Raw genomic sequence first — 24,635 nt, 5'->3', positions numbered from 1 at the left:
ATCTAGCCAAACAAATCAAGAGTCAAGCAGACTCAGAGTCAAGCACACCTTCTATTGGGAGTGTGGAGGGGAGGGAAATGGGGATCTGGTCTTTCAAACAATGAACTGCCTGGATCTCTGAGTTTACCTGTTCATATCTCCCCTACTATGTGCAAAAACAAATGTGAAAAGGCAAAATAATTCACAATTCCATTTCAACATTAGTTATCATTACTAAAAAAAAGTCCCAGTTCTAACTCCTTTCACAGATAAGATAAAGCTGGATGCTGGTGGTTCATGCCTATAACCCTGCCTGCTTAGGAGACTGATAAGGAGGATCATGGTTCAAAGCCACCCTGGGCAGTAGTCTGAAACTCTTATCGTTAATAAACTACCAAAAAGCCACAAGTGGAGTAGTGGCTCAAGTGGTAGAGCACTAGCCTTGAGTACAGGGACATTGCCCAGGCCCAGAACCTTAAAACTGGCACAACCAAAAAAAAAAGGATAGAATGAAGCACCAGCACCAGTTTGAGAGAAAAGAGATGCATCAATTATATATTATACTGGCACATGACATATTACCTTATTCTTCTCTATAGTGAAAATGAATATTTAAAGAACAAAACAAGACAGGTGCCAGTGGCTCATATTTGTAAACCTAGTTTCTCAAGAGGCTGAGATCTAAGGTATAAAGTTCATACCCAGCCCAGGAGACTTATCTCCAATCCTAACCACCAAAAAGCTGAAAGTTGAGCTGAGGTTCAAGTAGTAGTACAAAAATACTCAGGGATAGAACTCAGGTGTTCAAGTCCTAGGACTGACATGAAAAGCAAGGAAGGGCAAGAGGAGGAGGTGGAGGAGAAGAAAAGGGAGGAGGAGGAGGAGGGGGAGGAAGAGATGGAGGGAGAAGAGGACTAGGAGGAGGAGGGGGAGGAGGAGGAAGAGAATAAAAAAACAGCAATAAAGGATCAGCGGTGAACCAATCATACTTTATAGTTTAGCAAACTGAAGAAACATCCTCCACGAAATTGCCAATAACAAGCATGAGAAACAATAATTATTGGCGGTTTCTGAGATTAGGAAAATGAGGGCAGAGAGATGTTGTGTGTTGAGAGTTGCACAACAAACACTTGGCAGGCCTTCTGTTTACACAATCTTGCCACACTCTGACTTTTTATACACTCACAAACTTCTGAAGCCCTTCTAGTCCCTGTGGTCTCTTTCTAACCAGCCATTTGTTTCACTCTCATAAAACTGTGTCATCCAGGCTCATCTGTGCTAGAATTCCTCTAACTATTCAGTGGAGACTCAGCCAATGTCTAATAAAATACCCTTAGAGAAGAGGACACTTTGCTATCGCTGGATTTATTTTTTCTATTCATTATAAAATATACAGTGTACCCATTACATATACCAAAAATCCTTCTAAACTATGAGATTACTCCCATGAATGCCCTTTTCTGGTGGGATTTCACACTCACGAAGGTCTTGATCCTTTGTTTTCCAGTCATCTGGCTTTTCCAATCTCATGGGTGTTCCTAGTAAAACATCAGTTCTGCTGTTCTCAGCATCCTCATGTAGACAGGTATAAAGGTCCCTTTCAGAAAGATGAGGAGCCATTAAAGATAAAGGGTGATAAGCAGGTAGCATCTATGGTTGCCACAAAGCTTCTAATCATCCTTCCTCTTTCTTAGAGTACCTGGACATTCCTTCAAGACATTTCTCCAAACAGGTGACCTAAGTCTAGGTAAGACTGTCTCTAAATCCAAATCAAACAGAGCCCTGGATGGCAAATAGCCAATTCCAATCTTCTTGGCCTCAGTGATAACTTGTTCAGTATAAAGAACACTTGGAAACAGGAAAATGGGGCTCTTCTCCCCAAGACAGGAAGGAGGATGTCCACAGCCCGGACTGCAGTAGACAGCTATCTCACAACCGTAAGGTAAAGCATACTGAGGAAGATGGACCCAACATCAAAGCAAAGAGAAAGGGTAAAGGAGTCTGCAGAGAAACAATGTCCTGCTCAAGTAGAGCCTGAAGTCTATTTTATATTCAGAGTTGCCAATTTCCAGGCTCCTGCAGGATCACCTATCTAACTGGCTTGTATAATGTAGTCTAAAAGTATAACAACACTTCAGAAGACAGAAGCTACTGCTAGTTTATAACTAGCTTACAGACAACAAAAACCCTTAAGATTCTTCAACTCACTCCTGTGAAGACAATTTCTCCTATTACATCACTTTAAATCCAACTCCATTTTTTTTTCAGTCATGGGACTTGAACTCTGAGTCTCGTCATTGTCTTTGAGCTCTTCAGCTCAAAGCTACCTCCCTATCCATTGAACCACAGTGCCACTTCTGGTTTTCTGGAGATTAATTGGAGATAAGAGTCTCACGGACTTTTTAATGCCCAGGCTGGCTTTGAACCGTGATCCTCAGATCTCAGCCTCCTGAGTAGCTAGGATTACAGGTGTGAGCCACCATGTTTCTTAGTGGAAGAAACATCCCATACTATTTTTGAGACTTTTAGAGATTAAACTGTTAAGAGTCAAAGTCAAAGTGTTCCAGCCTTTGATACTCTGAAGACTAACAGGGGAATAAAAAGTCAGTTGCACATTCATCAAGAAAAGACAGATAAAAGATTACTAATGGCCACTAATTTGAAAAGCAAACAATGGGATGGGATACTTGACTACAAAGCTACTGAAACTAAAATATCCCAGGGGATATTTTCTTGACCTGTGTATAAGTATCATGTAGAATTGGAGGGGAGGGAGTGGGTATTCTTGAAGAAATTCTGATATAAGCTTCTTTGTTATCATATTGGTAGAAAAAAATTACTAGAAAGTTCAGCAATTTCTCCAACCCTTATGTTTTATTAAAATGATGAAGTGTGTCTAAAAAAATCCTATTAGCTCAACATGTTTTCAAATAAAGTTCAGTTTTATCAATAATTACAGCATCTGCTCTGCTTTGAAAACCCATACCACAAACTCACGTAGAGTTACTTTGGAATAATGTTATTATTTATGTAGAATATTTTTTATATAATGCCAATCCTTGGAACATACAGGACAATGCATCAACATGGAGACCACAAAGCTAGACACAATGGAAACGTCAGTGAGAACTCCCCATGGTTTATTACAGATCATACCACAACCCAGGCTGTCCTACAACCCAGGATTCTCTTAACGTGATATTCTAATCTATCCACTAAGCACCAAAGTGCTCCAAAACACAAGTGAAAACTTCTTTCCTGCTCACCATTTTTCCCTTATAGACCAGTAGCAAGATTCATATTTATCTTGCAATAGACCACTAGCCAATTCCTAACACACTGGCTCATGCCATCTGTTTAAGCCAGTTTTGCCTCCCCTACACCTTAAAAGGGAAAATTCAAATATGATTACAAAAGACAAGGTAGCATACATGGGATAAACAAAAGAGACACTCAATATTGCTTTCTTTCCTCGAAAATGCCCATATCGCTGTTCCATGATATTTTTATTTTGGTCAAGAACAATTCTCTTTATGCCAAAAATGAAAGAAGGAAATAATATAATAAATGACATCCTGAAATCATCATTCTTCCCATTATTTGCCAGTTTCTTCTCTGCATATTTTACTGGCATTACTATCATCATCATCATCATCATCATCATCATCATCATCATCATCATCATGTGTATGTGTCCTAGAGCTTACACTTGGGGCCTGAGCATTGTCCTTGAGCTTTTTTTGCTCAAAGCTAAGGCTCTACCACTTGAGCCACAGCTCTACTTCTGGCTTTTCTTGGTAGTTAATTGGAGGTCAGAGTCTCACAAATTTTCCTACAAAGGTTGGCTTCGAACCTTGATCCTCAGATCTGTCTTCTTAGTAGCTAGGATTATAGTTGTGAGCCAACGGCACCAGCTTTTTTTTTTTTTTTTACTTTTTTCATATATTTTTATTGTAATTAATAGAAGAGTTACATTATGTTCACCAGACAGAAGATGCATTACTCCACCCACCAACCCTTTCTCATGTCTTGGTCCCCATTTCCCTCCCCCCACCCCCACCCCTCATCTTGTTTTCTTCCCTTCCCTATCCAACTTCAAATAAGCAAATACGCATATATACAGTATATCAGATAACCAGGGGAAATACTGTAACAATATGAGATAACCAAGGACAGCAAAAGAGATGAAAGATAAGATAGTACATTAAGGACAACAATCACTCATTATATGGCTTTTGTTTCTATATCCTGGAGGTCATTCTATATGGCCTTATTCTATATGGCTTTAGCATCATTCTATATGGCCTTATGTATCTAAGTTTTGTTCTATTGCAAAACTCTGCTAGGAGAGCCCAAGGTTTCTACTGATTATGACAAATGAGGGAAACCACTGAGCCTATGTTCCTTTGTGTCTGGCTTTCTCCCCTTAATATGATTTTTTTCTAAGTCTTTCCATTTCCTTACAAATGGGGTGTTGTCATTCTTTCTGACAGCAACATAGAATTCCATTGTGTATAAATACATCTTGTTGATCCACTCATCTACTGAGGGGCATCTGGGTTGGTTCCATATCTTTGCTGTGGTAAATATTGCTGCAATGAACATCGTTGTGCTAGTGGATTTAGTATGCCCTTGTTTCTGGATGATTAGGTAAATGCCAAGTAGTGGAATTGCAACAGCACCAGCTTTATTGGCAATATTATAGCTTGTCCACTGCCAAGGAAATCAATGCACAAAAAAAAAAAAAAAGAGAGGACATTTTGGTCATCTTAATTCTAGATACAATTGTCTATGTTTTAAATAAAAAACATTGATTTTTTTAAAGTCATTAATATTAGTTTTAAAAGAGAAACATCTTCTTTTCTGTGTAGGACTCACCAGCTGAAGAAAAGCACCTTCCCTCCAGCGACTACTCAGTAGAAGAATACAAAAGCACTAGAATAGTAACAGTGCTAGTGCTAGTGCCCTCTGCGCTTCTACCTCTGAGCCTTAGTCTTCCGACCTATAGAAAACAAAAGAAAATTGCTTTAAATCTCTAGGATCTTACAGATTCCCAACTTCTCAGTTTATAAAGTATCTAAATAGACCATACTGAGATGATACCAGCTTCCTTGAAAACCTCAGCTCTACTGGCTTACTTCTTGTCTCTTAAAACCCCATCCACACTTAACACTTTCATGTCACACATATGTCTCACAATGATGGAGAAAAAGTATACTGGAGCCTCAGTCTTCATAGCTCAGTTCTCTTAATAATGGAGGTGGAAAGGACAGATCAGATACAGTTTGTTTGGGTTTTTTTTATTTTAACTAATTTTGTTACTTCTCTTTTCTGGTGGATCAAACCTTGGTCATTACACTTTCTAGGGAAGCATTTTGCCACTGAGCTACACCCCAAGCCAAGTTACTTTTTAATTTTGTGTGTGGGGGGGGAGGTCTTGGGGCTTGAACTCTGCACCTGGGTGCTGTCTCTCAGCTCTGAAGGTCAAGGCTACCACCCTACCCCTGAGCCACAACCTATCTTTCTGCTTTCTAGAGATTAATTGGAGATAAGAGTCTCATGTTCTTTAGTGCTAGGGCTGGCTTTGAACCAAAATCTTCAGATCTCAGCCTCCTGAGTTGCTAGGATTACAGGAGTGAGCCATCACACCCGGCAAGATACATTTTAAATAAGACGAAAATGGATACATGAATTTGAACTACACACATAAAAATGGAAAAAGAATAGGAATTTGTAAACAAATTTCAAATTATAGGACCTGGTGATACCTCTGAACTATAGTTTCCTTGGCTGGAAAGAGAGACCTAATAAAACATCTTAACAGTTTTTGAAACATCTTAACACTTTTTGAAAATTCTCAGCTGAGGATTTATTTCATCAAGATCTATTTCTCTTCTCTGAAGATAATGTAATGAATATTCCAACAGAAAAAAAGTATTCAAGAGCAACAGGCTGTGGTGTGTACAGGAGAAATATACTAGAAAAACTTCCACCTCCATTCTTATTGTTGTGATTTTTACCACATCCTCACCAAAATTATAAGATTGTTTCCTATATATTATCTGCCTTCAAGTGCTTCTATGAGCTTAAATTTTGCAAAGACCTTAAAAATAGCCCACCACAAGTTATCAAACAGTCCAGAAAAGAACTGAGGAGCCAGGCTTGGGCCCACTTATACAGGAAAGCCACCATTAGTAACAGATAGTACAGACTATTATCTTCCTGCTATCTACTTTGACAGAGGACACAAATTAACTGGGCAGACAGACTTTCCCTCAGTTTCACAATCGCTTTGGAGCAGAAGCAGGACTTACACAGGCTTCTAAACACCAGCTTCAAAGCTCTCCAAGTAACCACCTCAATATCTAAAAGAAAATAGGTAATGAAACTGGAGCTTAATCAAGATAAACCCAGTAAAGCAATGGATCCTATGATACATACTGGCCCTAAAAACATCAGGACTCTCAATGTCATTTCAATTGAGAAGCGCCATTTTGAATTTGCTGAGGAATGGGTTGTTACGAGGTTGACATTAGAACTAGGGCCACTACAATTTTAGAAAAGTATAAAAAGGCAGCTAGGGGATGGGGGTGGGGCAGGAGTTTGGCCTAGTGGTAGAATGCTTGGCTAGCATGCACAAAGACCAGGGTTCGATTCCTCAGTATCACATGCATAGAAAAAGCTGGAAGTGAGGCGGTGGCTCAAGTGGTAGAGCACTAGCCTTGAGAAAGCCCCAGGACAGTGTTCAGGTCAAGACAGTACCCAGGACTGGGAGGAGAAAACAAAAGAGGGGCAGCTCACACCCTTCAAAGCCAGAGCCCCCCAAACCCAAAGCTCCTTTTTGGAAAGACAGAGTAGGGGGAGGGAGATCACAATAGATTCTAAATAGCAGCAAAGAACATCTGACTTCCTAGACTTTTAAATGCCACCAAAAGGCACAGCTCTCCAACCTTGTCCCTGAGGGAGCCATATTCATACTCTTCAGCTTCCATCCATGCACCTTTTCTGTAGTGAACTACTCACTTAATATTTTTTCTCCTTTCCCTTAAAGAGAACGAGCAGCTTTGCTAAAGAACCGCTGTGAAATGATTGAAGTTCCCATGAAAACAAACCATTAGCAGAGTTCAAATGCAATTTAAATTACCAGTTGTTAAAAATGCTCCTCAATTTTGCGGTAAGTTTCCAAGGAGAATTACATGCTATATACTATTTAATTGGTTGTTTTCTATTTTTTAACATCCATTTATCCCCCCTCCACCCTTATATTTCAGAGGAATCTATAAATGCTTCCCTTTAAAATTTATACATTGTTGAATAGATTAAATCTAAAGATTGAAAAGTATCAGAGAAACAGCTGCAGGATTACGCAGTTCCACAGAAATTGATGGTTTTGACACTACAAAACGTGCAGAATTTTAATCTTAGTGATCACCTAGTAGCACGTTCAGATTTTATACATGAAAGTAAAAGGAGAGATTGGCCTGAAGTTTTTCCTGTTAGTGACAGGATAAGATGATGTCCATGGCTCTTAATACCAGTCCCCTATCACCTTGTTCACATCATGGCAGAAAAGAATGGAAATGGTCAGTGGATTTTACTTCCCACCTGCAATTTTGAAAAGAACATATGGAACACTCTTGCTGTCCTTAATGTACTATGATATCTCTCATCTCTTTTGCTATCCCTTGGTTATCTCATATTGTTACAGTATCTCACTTTGTTATCTGATATTTGGATATATTTGTATTTGGTTATTTGAAACTGGATAGGGAAGGGGGGAAAACAAGATGAGGGGTGGGGTGGGGGGAGGGAAATGGGGACCCGGAGACATGAGAAAGGGTATCAATGTATGTGAAGTAATGCACCTTCTATCTGAATATAATGTAACCCTTCTATTAATTACAATAAAAAATATATGAAAAAAAAGAAAAGGAAAAGGGGAAGGAGAAGAGGAGGGGAGGGGAGGGGAGGGGAGGGGAGGGGAGGGGAGGGGAAGGAGATGGATGAGTACAGCCAGAGGAGCAGAAAAGAAACAGATTCTTGGAAGGAAAAGTAGAGACACTTATCTAGATTCATTAAAAACAAGTTATGGGACATCAAAACAGCAGATTCCATTACTTTATCTAGCTCTTAATTAGTGGGTACCCCTAAAGGAAATGGTAAAGAATCATCAAAGTAAAGACAGGCCTTGTCATACCTGTAAACATAAAGAATTTCATCATGAGTGTGATTTGAAATGCAAGTCTTTAATATTTGACTTCTATAAATGATCTTATCCTCTCCCAGCTCAAGTTTTGCTGTCAACAAAACAGTGTTAACATTACCTAGCCATCAGGTACAATGATTTCCTGGGTTCCTTGCCCTATATGTGCAGCACTGAGACTGCCTGTCGCACGCAAACATTCCTGCTGATCTCCTTCCAAGGGCTCCACAATTTCTCAAAACCTGTGATTCCGTCATTCTACTTCATTTGGACCAAAACTCAGTATTATCCACTAGTCATGTTCTCTAAGTTAATTAGGCACTGCATGTTCTCTGAAAGTAATTTTACTGATGTTTTCATTCAAAATACCATGTTAGCTTGGTGCTAATGACTCACATCCATAAACCAAACTACTCAGGATGCTGTGAGATGAAGAACTGAGGTTCAAAGCCAGTCGAGGCAAGTAAAGTCCTCTAGATCCTTAATCTCCAACTGACCAACAAAAAGCCAGAAATGAAGGGTTGGCTAGAGTGTTAGGGCACCAGCCTTGGTAAGAAAAAAGCTAAGTAAGAGAGAGAGAGGCTCTGAGTTCAAGCCACAACACAATAGAAGAGAAAAATAAAAATGAAAAAGATCAAGTCATATATGCAAACGTACATATCTAAGTATTTTATTTCAAAGCAAGCTTTTGAAAATGTTACTTTAAAAATGGTCTTCAACCAACACAAAGGAATTTATTTTTGGTTTTTGGGTCAGTTGTAGGGCTTGAACTCTGAACACTATCCCTGAGCTCTTTAGCTCCAAGCTACCATTTGAGCCTCAGCGCCAATACAAAGGAATTTTAATGCTTTCCTATAATTGCTATCAATGCTATTTAAAACAAGTAAGGGTATAGAAATAAGAGGTTTATCTTGTGTGATTGTTGCTCTTAAGGTACTACATTATTTCTCTTCTCTTTTTCCCTTATCGTTAATCTCAAGTTGTTCCTTAATCTGACTTTGTTACCTGGTATACTGTATATACATTTATTTGTTTATTTGATATAGGGAAGGGAAGGGGGAAAAACAAGATGATTGGTAGGGGATGGAGGGAGGAAAATGGGGACAAAAAACATGAGAAGGGTATCAGTGTGCGAGAAGTAATGCACCTACTACCTGACAAATGTAAATGTAATCCCTCTGTATATCACCCCAACAATAAAATAAAATAAAATAACTAGTAAGCCATAAAAACCCTCACAAATAAAATTAAGTAATAAAATTTAATAAAAAATAAAAAATTTAAAAAATGGTCTTCAATTACCTTTTTTTGATAGGAGTAAGGCTTGAACTCAGAACCTGGGCATAGTCCTTGGGCTTTCTCAAGGCTAGCTCTCTACCACTTGAACCACAACACCACTTTCATTTTTTTCATATAGGAATGGAACCCAGGGCTTCATGCATGCTAGTCAGGCACTCTACCACAAGGTCAAGCTGCCAGTTCCTTCAAATGCATTTTTCGAAATACATTAAGTCTCAGTTTCATGTCTAAAATCTTACTTAGGTTTTCTATAAACCCTCTGTAACATTTTCCCAATTGTACACTGAAGAAACTGAAGATCGGCAAGTTGAACACCTGCCTGAGATTTCAGAATTCATACACCAGAATTTCATTCCAGGTCTTCATGACATAGGCTTTATCCACTGCTGATACAGCTAGAATATGTTGTTATTGTGCTCTAGGCAGAAACACACCGTATAAACACCCTCATTGTTAAGATAAAAATAAAGGTTACATTTTCAAAAGAAAAGAAAAAGGCTCATCTTTCATATCTAATCAAGTAATCTTTCCTGCCTTCCACTTTGCAGTTATGTGCATAAGTGAAATAAAAGGGTTGGGGACCCAGCAAAGATCAGTTGGTAGATGGGACATAGGCCTGAGAATGATTAACAATATGCTAATATCAGGTTAATACAAATGACTTGAGTGACAGATTAATGAAATCCTGAATAACCTTACTATGGATGAAGAAAAGTCCTCTAGAGGTCACGATGCCACAGTCACTGCGGTGCAGTAGACAGACGTTTGCCAGCACGTCCCATCTTCGATGAGACATTGTGAGGACCTAGTAAGTGGAGGTGATGAGCTGAGCACATCTAGACCTCTCCGAGAGCTTAGCACCACATTGGAAAAGTGCTGGAACACACAGGACAGGACAACACTTTTGTCCCCTGTGCTCATATAAAGCAAAAGCACAAGTCCAGAGAATGCCTTAAGTGAGGATCTGGAAGTTCTCTGCAGAGGATGTGACTTCTAAACTATGCCTGAACTCCCAAGAGGATCCCCATGTAGAAGAGGAGGGAAATTAAGCCCAGAGAACACAATGTGCAAAGGCTTTGAGTAGAATGTGTTCATGGTGTTCTCAGGGAAAGTGAGTAATGTAGTGAGGCCGATGGTGGAGGACTGAAGGGATGCAGTTACACATGAAGCTGGAAAGGAATGTTGGAGAAAGATCATGGAGGATTTTGGGTCCCACCCAGGTGGAAACACTGGAGTTTGAGGTCCAGAGGCTGTACTGTGGTTAGAGATGCAAAACAAAGCTAATGGTAGAGCCATCACTTTGAGAAATGAATTCTTCCGTAGTCAGCTTCCAATCATAGCATAAATGAGAATGTCAGAAGAACTGTTTCTGAAAGGAGCTCTTTCTGAAAAAAGACCCACGTCCATATCTCCATTGTCCCTTTCCTTTAAATATGGAACTCTTATCCCTGAGATAGGACCCAGTGTAAGACCCAGGAAAGAACCTGAGTCCCATGTCCCTAGGACAACCAGAACTCTGCCTCCATCAGCACCACTTACCTCCTTGAATTAAGAGATAAGATTGGGAGAGAGGAAGCCTCTTTGCTATCTCTCAAGAAGCAGAAGATAGAATCTGAACTACCTTGTCCTCTCTCTATATGCTAATGCACCACATTACCAAGCTCCTGGCCAACCTGGAACCATAAGACTAGAATCTGTAACTAGCACTAAGCATGCCCTTATGTCATGTGTTAAACTGTACAGAATCTCTCCTTTCAAGGAGCCCTTGTAGTTCTCAGATATTCAAAGCCTCCAGGAAAGTGTGATACCTCACTGCTTTTAAAGGGCTCTCCATCTAGAAGAGATGAAAAAAAAAAAATATGAAGGCAAGTGACGGCCAAAGAAGAAGCACTGAAAATCTTCATATTGCACCATAATACAGAATGATCCCAGATCCATTTGATGAATGAAGAAAGATGGGAGAAAGGAAAGAAAGAAAAGAATAGAAAAGAAAAGAAAAGAAACCCCACCCTCAGGATCAAGTAAGTTAACCAATAGCTAGTAAGGACCACAGCAGGGTTCAAATCCAAAGCTCCCTTATTTTATCCTCTATTCACTGACTCACTGAAGAATAGAGTAGAGATCACTTCTAGTGCAAGGGAATGGATGGTGAGGAACAGATGTTGATAGGGATTCCTTTTTTAGAAAGTAGCATCTGTGCAGATGTTTATGGAAGAAGGAGGAATTCTACAGATGGATATGGGAAAGGTCATCTCAGGCTCAAGAAACAGCATGGGCTAAAGTACAAATGTGAACACATGCAGGGTATGTCTGGGGGGAGGCAGGGAATGCACTGATATGAGAGTGGATGAGCAGAAGCATCAAGGAAGTACATGGTGTATTAGTGTCTGGTTATAAGAGGCTCTGGACAGTAGGGGCAGGAATCATTTCTTAAAGCCACTAAATACCAGGAGAGGAATCTATGTTAAAGGACAACTGTGACATCATTTTTGGCTTTCCTTGAGATTCTGTGCTCTAAGGCCTTTGACCAAGCAAATAGCCTTTGAGGATCTGGGCCAGGATGGGAAATAATGGGCTCTCAGGTCCTTTAGGGTCAATGTACAAGGTAAACATTGTTCACTGGCTTTGACTTTGGGAATAAGAAATGCTACATATATTTTGTAGATCCTGACCTTGATAAAAAAAAAAAAAGAAAAAAAAATCTATGAGGCTCATTAAACAAATTTCAGACCCTGGTTCAAGTGTAAGTATTCCAGTGAATGGACAAGGAAAATGTGTTGGGAACCCTGAAACCAAAGGAACACATCCCTGTCTTGGATGTTTCCCACATATCCATTATAAAACCTTGAACACACTACTTCTTTATAATGAGGGCACAGTTTGCTCATTTGTAAAATGGAAACAATAATACTTATACAGGTGGACTCTTATGAGAACAATTAGTATGTGAGGCTGAATTACAAGGACTCCTGTTTCCATGTGGACTGACATGTTTAGAACAGGTGCCCCTTCTTGAAGCCCATGTGTTGATGGACTAATAGAAAAACTGCCCCCGGTCCTCCTGGAGAAGTAGTCTAAATCTGGAGTCGTCAACAATTTTTCCCCCTGTTGAAAATTGAGCTGTATTCCCCAGGCAAGTCATTACATCTTTTTGTGCCAAATTGTTTTCATCTTTTAAATGACCCAGTAATCCCACTTTGGGCAATATACATAAGGGAATAATCCAAAAGGAGAAAAGAAGGCAATTTGTTCAGAGATGTTATTCATAGTGCTATTTCTAGCTCTTTATATATCCCTCTATTATAGCACTTATCTCACTGTGCTGTAATTATCCACTCCCCTTCTATACGCCTCCAAATTATCTTTGAATCAATCCCCTAGCACCTAGCACAATGCCTGGCATACAGCAAGAACTCAATAAATGTTTGTTGACTGAATAGATAATATGAAAGAAATTTTAAAAGAAACCTGAATGAGCAAAAACACAGCCCTTTTTTTAAGAGATGGGAGTTAAATTGATTTTTTTTTCTTTTTCAGATAGCATTTTTTCACTTTAAACTGTAAACTTTTTTTGAAGTGTGTGAAGTTTTGTATGTAATTTTTTAAATGATTTGGTTTCTGGTCTATGTATATTTCCAGGCTTAGAATAATTGTAGTATAAATGGCCAAAGGATACCCCAAGGACATGAGGTCACATCAAGGTCACTTGACGACTAGAGGACAGACCTCATTTAGGAATCATGTATCTATTGCACTCTGCCCCTCCCTTGCTGTGGGACATGTTTGCCTAACTTCTCTGAAACTAGTTTCTTCACAGAAAATTGGAAAGTTTTCAGGAAAGCCCAAACCATTAAGGGACACTACAGCCAACTGCCAGAAAGTGTAAATTTGAATGTGAATGAAAAGATTCAGCAAACCGAGAGCTGCCCTGCCCAGTATTGCCTTGAAATCATAGTGGGACTTTGGTATCATGGCTCCTCTGGGATTTATTGAGTCTTCCAAGTATGTTTTACATGCTGGGTAAAAATGAGGGTTAAGGCTCTTTAGACAGAAATGTGTCCAAGAGCAGTAAACAGAATTTAAAAAGCCAGGGGAAGTGGTGAGGGAGGAGATGCAAGGAAAGATGTCGCACAATAGTAGAGAATGTACTTAGCTTGCAGTAAGTAGGTCCTAGCTACTTTAGAGGCTGAGATTGGACCTGGAAACATCTCAAGTGAAGACTGGACAGAAAAGTCCACAAGGCATACATTCACAGTGGCATATTCCTGTCATCCCTCCCTTGTCAGAGCCTGAGAATGAGAGGATCACCTTTCTAAGCTGATCCAACCAGAGAGGGAAGCTGAACTTGGTGGCTTACACCTGTGATCCCAACAAAGACAGGCAAGCTAAAAAAAAAAAAATTAAAAAAAAAAGGCAGGTCATGATACAACAAGCACTAGCCTGCTTGGGAATTGAGACTCTGTCTCAAAAATTACCAATGAAGAGCAGAGCTAGAGTCATGGCTCAATGGCTCAAGTGGTAGACTGTCAACTTAGCAAGCAGGAATCTCTGAGTATACCCTAGTACCACCAAAAAGAAAAGACAGAAAAGAAAAAGAAAACAAGTATGTTCAATATAGCCCAATAAGTCAACCTCGCTTAAGAAAACTCAGTATTTTGGATGGGAAAGAATGCTTTATAAAAATATTCAGAGAGAGCAAAGGAAGCTGCATGTTCCATGGAGCTTATTTTGGGGTGTTTCAACAGCTCTCAGCCAGGAAGTTAGAAGCAGGAAGGCACTGCCCTTGACCAGATGAGCATTTCAAGGGGAAGGGGGAGTACACAAACTCTTGGATCTTGGAATTTTGATTGTTTATCTACACAACACCCACTAAACATGTTTTCACCTCCTGCTGGATCAAGACATTTCTCTGAAGGAGACCCCACTTGATACTCTATTGATAATCGCTCCAAAATAGATCTGAAACCATTCTGCTATACTCTGTGGTCTCAGTGTGACAATCCTGATCAAAGTTAGTATCCTATTCAACCTAGATGTGGTAAAAGTCTCCTCCTAGCTTTGTGGCCTAATCTTACAATGTACAGCTCCACACGCAACAGAGAGATGCCTAAACATTAAAATTCAGATGGCTCCCACCAGATGAGTAAGCAAGCTCAGGTCTCTCAAGCTTACTAAGACCTATCAGCTGGCCCTATTCTGTCTCCCTCTTTTCTACCTGAAAAGAAAGATTGTCCAGCAGTCTCTTTCTGTTCCTCAAAGTAAGTCTTTTCCACTTGATGGCCTATGTACTACCTGTGGTCCATTCATATCTCAGCGACAACTCCACCTCCAGAGCCTCTCCTGGATATCCACAGCTCCGAATATCCTCTGGATTACAGATCACTGCCTCTTATTACCATTAATGCAGTGAAAGTCCTAAGGGAGGACTGTTTCTAATCCATTCTAATGATTGGGCTGGAATCCAGCACCTCAGAAAAGATTTCATAAAATTAGATGAAATCATGACACAGATAGAAGAAACATTGTATGGGAAAGTAGTCCAAAGTAGCTGAAATCCTGAGTTTCAAAGTCAAACAAACCCAGATGGGAAAGCCTGCATGCAGGAGTCCAGAGGTCTGGGCAAGTACTCCCATTTCTCTAGGCTTCAAGTATAGTGCTTCCAGTACAATGAATTACATGTGCCCAATTTGAGTGATGGGAGAAATAGAGATATACCATCTGGCATGCTTCCTGGAGGGCACAGTCCTAAATTTGTTCATTGGCATCCACAGCAGCCTCCTCTTCTGGGAGACATAACCCAGGCTTAGTAAGAAGTGTGCACTACACCCAAAAGAGCACAGACCCAAAAGAGCACAACACTGTCCATCATCAGGCATGATTGTGTCCTCCTACAGACCAAGCATTCAGAAAGCTGAAGCAGGAAGATTGCAACTTCAAAGCCAGACCAAGCCACACAATGCGAAAGAGGAGGGGGAGGGGGAGAGGGAGAGAGGGAGCAAGGAAGGGAGGGAAAGAAAAAAAACAAGAGAAAAAGAGAGGAAAGAAGGAAGGAAGGAAGGAAGGAAGGAAGGAAGGAAGGAAGGAAGGAAGGAAGGAAGGAAGGAAGGAAGGAAGGAAGGAAGAAAAAAGTCACTAGTGCCACTGTGGCTCACATGATCAAGAGCTAGCCCTGAACAGAGAAAAAGAAAAACACTACAAATCATGTCATTTATTTATATATTCTGCTTTCTTCAAGAAAAATTGTAAAGCTCATCTATGGTTTCAGCTCAGCTTACAATTTTTTAAGTGGGAAAATAAGGGAAAAGAAAGGGAAGAAAAAAAATAAGAGCTATAAGTCTCATACCATTTGCTAGACAGGCTTCAAATTGGCCTCTGAGCTTCCCAGAAGCCAATATAGAACAAAACAGACTACCAGTGTAGAGCCCCTCAGGAATACTTCCTTTCTGAAATGTCACAGCAATGTATAAGGAGGAGGTGTCACTATCCACACAGACAAAACTCTTCTTTGTCACTTTCTTGCCAACAAATATATATATATATTATGAATATGTATTACATATATCACATATCATATATTATTAAATATGTATTTTATTATATATATTTGCTTTCCCCTGATCCCATTTATCCTGAAGTCAAAGTGTTCAAGCTCAGCAGAGGAGAGGGCAAAAATATCTAGGGATAAAAGGGAGTGTAATTATGTAATATGTGTATATGTGAAAATAAATGGGTAGAAACCATTAAAAGTAATTTTATGAATAAGAATAACAGGGAGGATAAATTTAATCAAATCAAATATCACAATGAAACACCTTTATACAATTAACATACGCTAATTAAAAAAAAAACAACCTTCTTGGGTCCAAAAGCCAAATCACCACAAGATGACAATTATTAGTCCCTCTAAGACTCAGGTTATTCTTCCAGGAAGTATAATAAGAAAACAGAATGAAAGGGAACCTGTGGCGTATGACTGTAAGCCTCAGTATTCAGGGGGTAGAGCTCAAAGCGAGCTGGGGCAGAAAAGTTCATGAGACTTATGTCCAATTAACCAGCAAGGAGACACAAGTAGAGCTGTGGCACAAGTAATAGAGTGCTAGCCTTGAGCACAAACGGAGGGAAGGGAGGGTGGGAGGGAGCTACTCAGGAGGCTGAGATCAGAGGACCACAATTTCAAGTGAGCCTAAGCAGGAAAGTCTATGAAATTCTTATCTACAATAAACTACCAAAATGCTGGCAGTGGCGCTATATAGCTCAAGTGGTATGGCACTACTCTTGAGCAAATGAAGTTTAGGGACAGCATCCAGGCCCTGAGTTCAAGCCACACCACTGACTAAAAGTAAATAAATAAAATAAATTAATCAGATACACTCACAGGTTCTTATAGGAGGAACTCGAACAATCTAAATATCTAAATCCAGTGCTTGGAATGTCTGTGGTTCATGTGAACGGCATTAGAAATCATATTGTAGCACCACCCAGGACTTCCAAATCCGTCCACCTCAGTACCACAGCAGGAAAACATGTGAAACCTTTGCTCTCTGGGAGCAAAGCCACAGGGGTTCTGGAGAGGAGGCAGGTTGGGTGCAGGTGCCTTCCTCTCAGTTGCTTCAGAACTGCTGGGAATTAGGTTTTCCCTCCTTTCAGCACTGAGCACTGCTCTGAACTCTGCCACCTAATGCCACTAGCAATCAAAGTGTTTTCCCCAAAGCACAGCTGGACAAAGAAGCCCCAAATTGGTCAGAAACTGAACTGACAACAAAGAGCTATCCTAACATAAAATCCAGTGAGGCCTTTTTAGTCTCTGTTCTCCCTTGGACACATCAAAGCAAGATAAAAATGTGTGTGTGTGTGTGTGTGTGTGTGTGTGTGTGTGTGTGTGTAGTATAGTTAGAATCAGAGCTCTCCTTTGAACTAGGATAACATTCTCGAAGCCATACACAGCCTCATAGATCCTGGCAGAATTGTACTCAAAGACCATGCATCATTTTGAATGTCACAGATGAAATAGGCAAAAGTCTATCTACAATTTTCAGTTCTGCCTTTTATCCAAGCTACTCTCTCTTTTCCCTAGAGAAAATGATACAGCAGCACAGGAGATCAGGAGGTACCATTTAAACAAGATTCACATCACCAACAGGAAAAAGTAAGGTGAGCGGAGTAAATTTACAGAAATGACAACAAACAATTCAGATATCTGAGCTTTTGACACGTGACAGAAAATGGTTTGAAAGGAGAGAAGTGAGCTCTGGTATTCGATTTTTCACTAACTACTTGAGGAAGAGTGGGCAACTCTACAGCATCTCCTAATTTCCTTGTCTGCTGCTGCTGCTGCTGCTGCTGTTGGTGGTGGTGGTGGTGTGTATATGTGTGTGTGTCGTAGAGTTAGAATTCCCCTCTGCCTTTCATGCAGAGCACCGTGAATCTATTGGAAGGAGAATGAACTGAGAGTTTTGGGTTTTAATCATAAATTATTGCCACTCCCTGGGCCCCTGGCCCCTTATGCTATAAAATATGACAGATGAATTGAAAAATCTCTCACTCCTTCCAATCTGACAGCCCAGCAAATCCATACCATGGTCCCTCACACAACACATTTATTCCCATTACACATGCCACACAAATGGCAAAAACCAACATATCATCTTCTCTTAACTCGAGTCATAACTCTGCTTTACAAGGCAATACCATCTCTCCCGAGTGACCACAAACATCTCTTTGGGCTTTTGCTAGTAATTGCACAGATCCTGTCCCAAAATATCTTTCTTCCCAACTCAAGCTAAATCTCAGGTAGGAAGAAATATCTGTACAGTGTTTTCATACACAAATCGAAATTTTCCCCTCAGACACATCCCATTTCTAGATCTCACTGTGAGAAGTACTCCCCAGGAGAAGCAGCTGTCCACACACCAAATGAAGAGCCAACATTCCCAGAAATGTCTCCCATCACCATGCAAAGCAGAAATGCTAATCTCTGTGGCAATAATGATATACTCACGTCAGGAGGTCAGGCCCCCGAGGTAGCCGGCCTTTCACTCTCCCTCACTCTCTCTCACACTCCCAAGCCCAGAACAGAACACAGCAAGGAGGTGATCCCAAGGCCCAAAGAAGAACAGAACTGAGACATTCTCTCCTCTATTTCCAGAACAAGGGGCAGAGGAATGGAGGGGGGAAGGGCAAGGGGCAGGGGAGGGGGGAGACAACTTTGTTTCTGGAAACAAGAATTCAAATCCTGCTTCTCCTAAACCCTGAGTCACCTCCTTCTCTTCCAATAGATCAGTGTGGTGGGTAAACATTTCCAAATATGGAGATGCAGACTGGAAGATGTCAGAAAAATCACCCCTTCTCTCTCTCCTCTGGCACTTGAAGAATATGCCCCACTTAAGACAGGATTCCTTGCAGGGAATAAATTATTAACCCCCATAGAGGAGTCTCAACTATTCCACACCATTCTATTACAGAAAGTTCCCCTACCATCAAGGAAGCAATTGATTCCCATCCCCTTCGGAATGGGAACATCCATAACACAATAATACAAATACATTAATACAAATAAATAATACATTACAAAATGAACACACACAATACATTACAAAATAAACACAATAAGACAAATACATTAATACAAATAAATAATATATTAAAAAATAATAAACATACGACAGGTGAAAAGAGAATTTTGAGTGATGCGACCTGAGCTACTTGCTGAAAACTCTAGTTCAGGATAAACAATTTCTAAAGTAATTTCCCTGTATCCCTAATCCCTGATACTCTTGGCTAAGGGATCTCTTTGGACTTGTTGAAGTTGAACTATTCTTCTTATACACCAGGCTTGAATAAAACCAGAGATGAGCAAGGGCATGGAGGGAGAGGAGGGTACAGTGTTAGCTCAGCGGAGGGAATTCAACTATCACATTGAGACTTCCTGTCTCAATGAGCTCTCTGTCTTGGTGAAATCAAGTTCTGCTCTTGGTTATGAAAGCTTCTGGGTGTCAGGAGCCTTTATCCAGAACTGCCACCCATTTTCTGACTCTTGGCCTGCACAATGAGATATTTATCCTCAACTCGGGAAGAACTCAAGCTACGAACAACAGCCCTGGACAAAGAGTGATGATGGGTCCAAGTGCTGCCTCGAGTGAATCATTCACAGCGATGTTGAACAATTTACATTATTCTCACCCACAGATTGAATACCCAGTCCAAATCTACTCCAACAAGGTACCCTAAGAGCACCTTCTACTTGGTCTATCCAAACTGTCACCTCATACTGACTTTAATGTCTTATTTTATATTTTAATACAGATTTTAATGCAGGTTTAATAAATGAACACAGATACATGTGATGGTTAAAATAAGTAAGGAAACAGGATCAACGGTGCTAAAATCACATATTAGAACACCAGCCCTCTGTATGTACAGAGTTCTTATCACGGCGCTCCTCCCCATGTGTCTAAAAGGTAAGTGAGAAGAGAATAAAGAGATGATGCTCAACCTGTCAGAAACATGGACTTTCTTCTAATATCTCAGCGGAAGTATTTCACCAGGATGGGGGGAGCAGAGAGAGAGACACCCTGGGAAAACAGCTGCCTTGGGACAAGCTGAGAATGCAAGGAGTGGGCCATGGGGATAGATATGAAAACCAGAATGAAAGACTCACCTTTACCTTTCATTTTGCAAAGAGTATTTAGAGGTCAGTTTCCATATCCACAAAGGGACCTTTCATTTCCTTCATATATGTGTGCCTCTCTTCACCATGGCTACGGGAGCACCTCTGGCCCAAGGCCTAACTGCTTATAAATCCCACCCATAGCATCACATAAGTCAGTGATCATTATCTCCTGCAGCTGCTAACTCCATCTTTCCACCACAGAGTTCTTCCTTATATGGAACCAAAATCTGGCTGCCTGGCCTTCAATCTCCTGCTCTTCGTTCTGCCTCTTTGGACCATATGTCAACCAATGCCTGCCTCATCGGTTTGGAATTTTTGTAGGTGAATATGTATACAGAAACAAAGTTATCCCAGACCTCAGTCCTCAGTCACCCCTGCTGTTCTCCTGACCACATCCCATTCTGACTACTAATGCATTTCTTGCCAAATTGGAATTCATTCTGTTCATGGGTTTTCAAATGTGTTGCAGCTAAGCAACCGACTCAGCACATGTACTACTGGCCTTGTAGACTCACAAGACATAGCCTTTGAAATCCAGGAAGAAGGAATTCTTTAGTTCATGAAGAAACTATGGAAAACTGACCATTAAGACCTGTTCTTCACACACCTCTACCTCATTGCTTATGTAACATCCCCATGCTTTATGGATTAAACTCAAGAGATGAGATCTCACTCTTTGGCTGGCCTGGATTCTATTCCTGCCAGAAATTCAACTGTCCACAGGACACGAGCCTATTCCAAAGAACACTGGGATTTCTCAAAGAAAAGCAGTCTTATCAACACAATTCTCAGAATAGCAACCAAGCGCAATAATTCCAATTGTTAATCACATAGTCTAGTAGAATTTCTGCTGACATACACTTTTCAGGTGATATTATACCCAATTTGCTGATAGGAAAACTTGGTCTCTGAGAGGTTAAGTTGCACATCCAACATCACATCAACATTAAAAGGGAAAAAGAACATGGGTTGGCGGGTACACGGCTCATGCCTGTAATCCTAGCTACTCGGGAGCCTGAAATCTGAGGACAGCAGTTCCAAACCAGCCCAAGCAGGAAAATTGTAAGACTCTTACCCTCTTACCTCCAACAAACTACCAAAAAAAAAAAAGGAAGAAAGAAAGAAAGGAAAAAAGAAAGCTAGAAGTAAAGCTGTGGCTCAAGTGCTAGAGCTCTTGCCTTGGGCATCAAAGTTCAGGGACAGTGACCAAACCCTGAGTTCAAGTGCTAGAGCTCTTGACCAAACCATGAGTTCAAGCCTCAGGAATGGCAGAGAGAGAGAGAGAGGAGAGAGAGAGAGAGAGAGAGAGAGAGAGAGAGAGAGAGAGAGAGAGAGAGAGAGAGAGAGAGAGAGAGAGAGAGAGAGAGAGAGAGAGAGAGAGAGAAATGAGTCTAGGACCTAGTGTGTACTTGAGATTCTATTTCCAATTCCACTCCATACTAACTGTTTGACCTCTGGCTGTATGACTTTTCTAAACCTCAGTTTCTATACCTGAAAATGAGGGATTAAAATAGCATCTCTGCCTCCCTCTCAGAGCAGTTAGAAGGATCAAATGAGATAATGATAGTGAAAGCCCTCTGGAAAAGGGTAAGGCATTTTAAAAGTGTAAGGGATTATTGTGTGATTACTTGCAAATGACTGTGCATTCCATTACAAACACAAAAAGCTGTGAGGTCACTCACAAGACAAAGAAACGTTAAGGCTCTGGGAATTAAAAACCAATGATTTGGGGTTGGAAGGGGTTATGTCTACATGCTGCTCATTCTTGCAGTTCAAAGCCCAGTAGCAGCTGTCAGATTTTCTAACTCAAGTCACACGTGTACACACGATGGCTCAAGACAAAATCGCCCTTTTCAGCTCAAAGCAAATGCTAGGCCAAAAGAGGTAATGGAGATGGACGTTTGGAAGAACCCCTGAGATTCTCAGTTCCGGAAACGTGACCTTCCATGTTTTCCTTGGAGTTGTTAGAAGCACAGGCTCCAGTCTTGTTAAAATAAGCCCATAGGGAAATACACATACAGGAAAGGAGCTATTTTCCAGAGAGCACTGAGGAAGCACCCAAGCATGAATTAATCAAGGGCACAAATTATTTCAAGCGGCAGATACATATATAAAAAAAAAAAGATAGTAATCTCCAACCTATTTATTACATCTCCCAGCCAGCTCATAGAGGCTAGGCCTGGGATTCTAACAGCAGATGAGGCTTTTTTTTTTTTTTTTACATACCAGGAGGTTTTCTGGAGATCACCTTGGCCCTAGGGATCCAAGGAACTCAGCAAGTGCAAGGCACTGGTCTGGCTTCCTCCAGGCCTCTCCCCACACACTGATTATCAGTATTTTCTTCAATCCCTGCCAAAAAAAAAAAAAAAAAGTCAAATTGTCTCTGTCATTGGTGAAGAGGCCTGATCCACCCCAGGACTTTATTTCCAAGGCTGACAGTACACAGCTCAATTGTCTTTTTCTTTCTTTCTTTTTTAAAATATGTTTTCCTTGTGCTAAATAGTTGAGAAAGGCACTAAATTAACTTACGCCTAAACTGGTGTGCACCAGTTGAATCTCAGGAATACCACAGCAAAGGAGTGTGAGACACAATTTCAAAGAGCATACACTCTTATTACACAAAAGAGGCTGACCATCATAGGGGAAAACTGGTGACAGAGCGAAGGGAATTCACAACCAGTGGAAAGATTTTAACCTAGGCATGAGAACATAGATACATTCAGAGAACTGCCAGCTTAGTGAACACGTACACCACAAGCAAGAGGTAAGCAAATGGCTGGAGAGAAACAGAAACAACTCAGAAAACTAAATGAAGCCAAGTTATTATAGTGACTGCGCTCAGTTTCTAAAAGCAAACCATTTTTTTGAAAAGCAAAGCTCTGATTGCATCGTGGATGAAGTTAAAATCTAAGTTCTTTGGCTCCTCACTACTAAATAACTATAATTCAATGGGTGTTTACTGTGTGCTAAGTATTGGACTGGGGTTATAATATATGTGTATATACATACCCATATAATCTCATTTAATCCCAGTAATAACCCTATGAGCTAGGCAGTCTTATTCCCATATTACAGATGAGGACATGAAGACTTCAAGAAAAATAACTTGTAAATCCCTGGGATAGTAACTGCAAAAGTCCAGGATTAACTAAACTCAACCTTCTGTACTACACACTGTCTTACTTAAATCTTTCCCATTGCCCAAATTTGACCCTTCTCTTCTCTTCTCTTTTCTTTTCTTTTTCTTTTTCTTTTTTTTTTTTTTTTTGCCAGTTCTGGGGCTTGAGCTCAGAACCTGAGCACTGTCCTTGGGCTTTCTCAAGGCTAAAGCTCTAAAACTTGAGCCACAGCACTACTTCTGGCTTTTTTTCTATGTATATGGTACCGAGGAATCGAACCCAGGTCTTTGAGCATGCTAGATGAGCACTGTAACACTAGGCCAACTCCCAGCCTTGACCCTTCTCATTTCTATGAGATAATATCCTCTGCACATAACTCATATGTGCAAAAATCATATGGGACATTACTACTTATTTTTTTTGTGTCCTCCCACCCCACCGTATGTCTGCTCTCAGTATAACGTATAGTGTAGATACTCAATAAGTACACACACACACACACACACACACACACACACATATGTATATGTATATATGAAGACAGTGTCTTTGTAGTTGAGCCAAGAAATAACACAATACTAGCTATCCTTTCGCTCTTTTGTGTACAAGAATGAAAGCACTGTAAGCAAAGTTGCCAGGGTCAAAAGGGAGGTCACAGCTGGGTTGGGAGATGCAAGTCAATAACCTGAGCATGAGATAGCCTGAGAGTTATGTGCTTCTGCAGCATCTCATGACATGGAACATCCAGTGGGGACGCCAAAGGCCTCAGAGGAAGGTAAGCAGTAGATCACATACATTTCCTTAAAAAAGGAAGGAAGGAAGTCCCATCAAAACTGTGACTGTGGCCAAAGGAAATCCATCCAATAAAGTGTCAGAATTAAGGGAAAAATCCAGACTGAGAGCTTGAGGGTTAAACTACTTGTTTGACAGCCTTCATAAAAAAAAGAGAAAGAAAAACAAAATAGGTGATTTTCAAACTTTTTTTGCCGCAATAGTTTTCTAGAAAGCGATTGCTTAGAGCTGCTTAGCTGATAAAGTAGGTAAAAGTGGAGTTGCTCAGCTCCTTGCAGTTCCCTGCTCTCCTTCTCATTTCTCTTGGCACCCTAACCCCAAGGTCACCCCTGGAGCTTTTCACAGTCAAGGGCAGGGCAGCGTGAAAGCAGAACAACTCTTCAAAGTACCTTCCAGCTCTGATCCCACTAACTCTCAAGGTCTGAAACTGACTTCCTTAACAAGCAGCCCTGCAATATTAGTGAGACAGGCAATACATGTTCCCCATATTGTAGCAGAGGAGAAAGAGATCAGAATTACAAAGTTTAGACTATAGACTATTTATGGCCCATATCCTCTCGAATAAGGTGTCTAA

General features: G+C 40.5%; 1 protein-coding gene across 3 annotated transcripts in view; it reads right to left on the bottom strand.

Moving 5' to 3' along the window:
- Lpp (LIM domain containing preferred translocation partner in lipoma) overlaps positions 1 to 24,635 on the bottom strand; it is a 641,447-nt gene that overhangs the window by 577,261 nt on the left and 39,551 nt on the right. For 2 of the 3 annotated variants that reach the window (XM_090343772.1, XM_090343782.1), the window contains exons 2-3: positions 22,377 to 22,499; positions 4,858 to 4,981 (exon numbers count right to left, since the gene is read on the bottom strand). The gene's annotated coding sequence lies outside the window, so the exon portion shown is untranslated. Of the gene's footprint in view, positions 1 to 4,857; positions 4,982 to 18,479; positions 18,569 to 22,376; positions 22,500 to 24,635 lie in introns of those variants that run through there. The other variant, XM_090343791.1, reaches the window with a different exon arrangement.

Source organism: Megascapheus bottae, chromosome 1, assembly GCF_031878675.1.
Source record: "Megascapheus bottae isolate mThoBot1 chromosome 1, mThoBot2.hap1, whole genome shotgun sequence".
NCBI lineage: Eukaryota > Metazoa > Chordata > Mammalia > Rodentia > Geomyidae > Megascapheus > Megascapheus bottae.
Note: the sequence above shows the minus strand (reverse complement) of the source record. Positions and strands in the feature narration are given on the sequence as shown.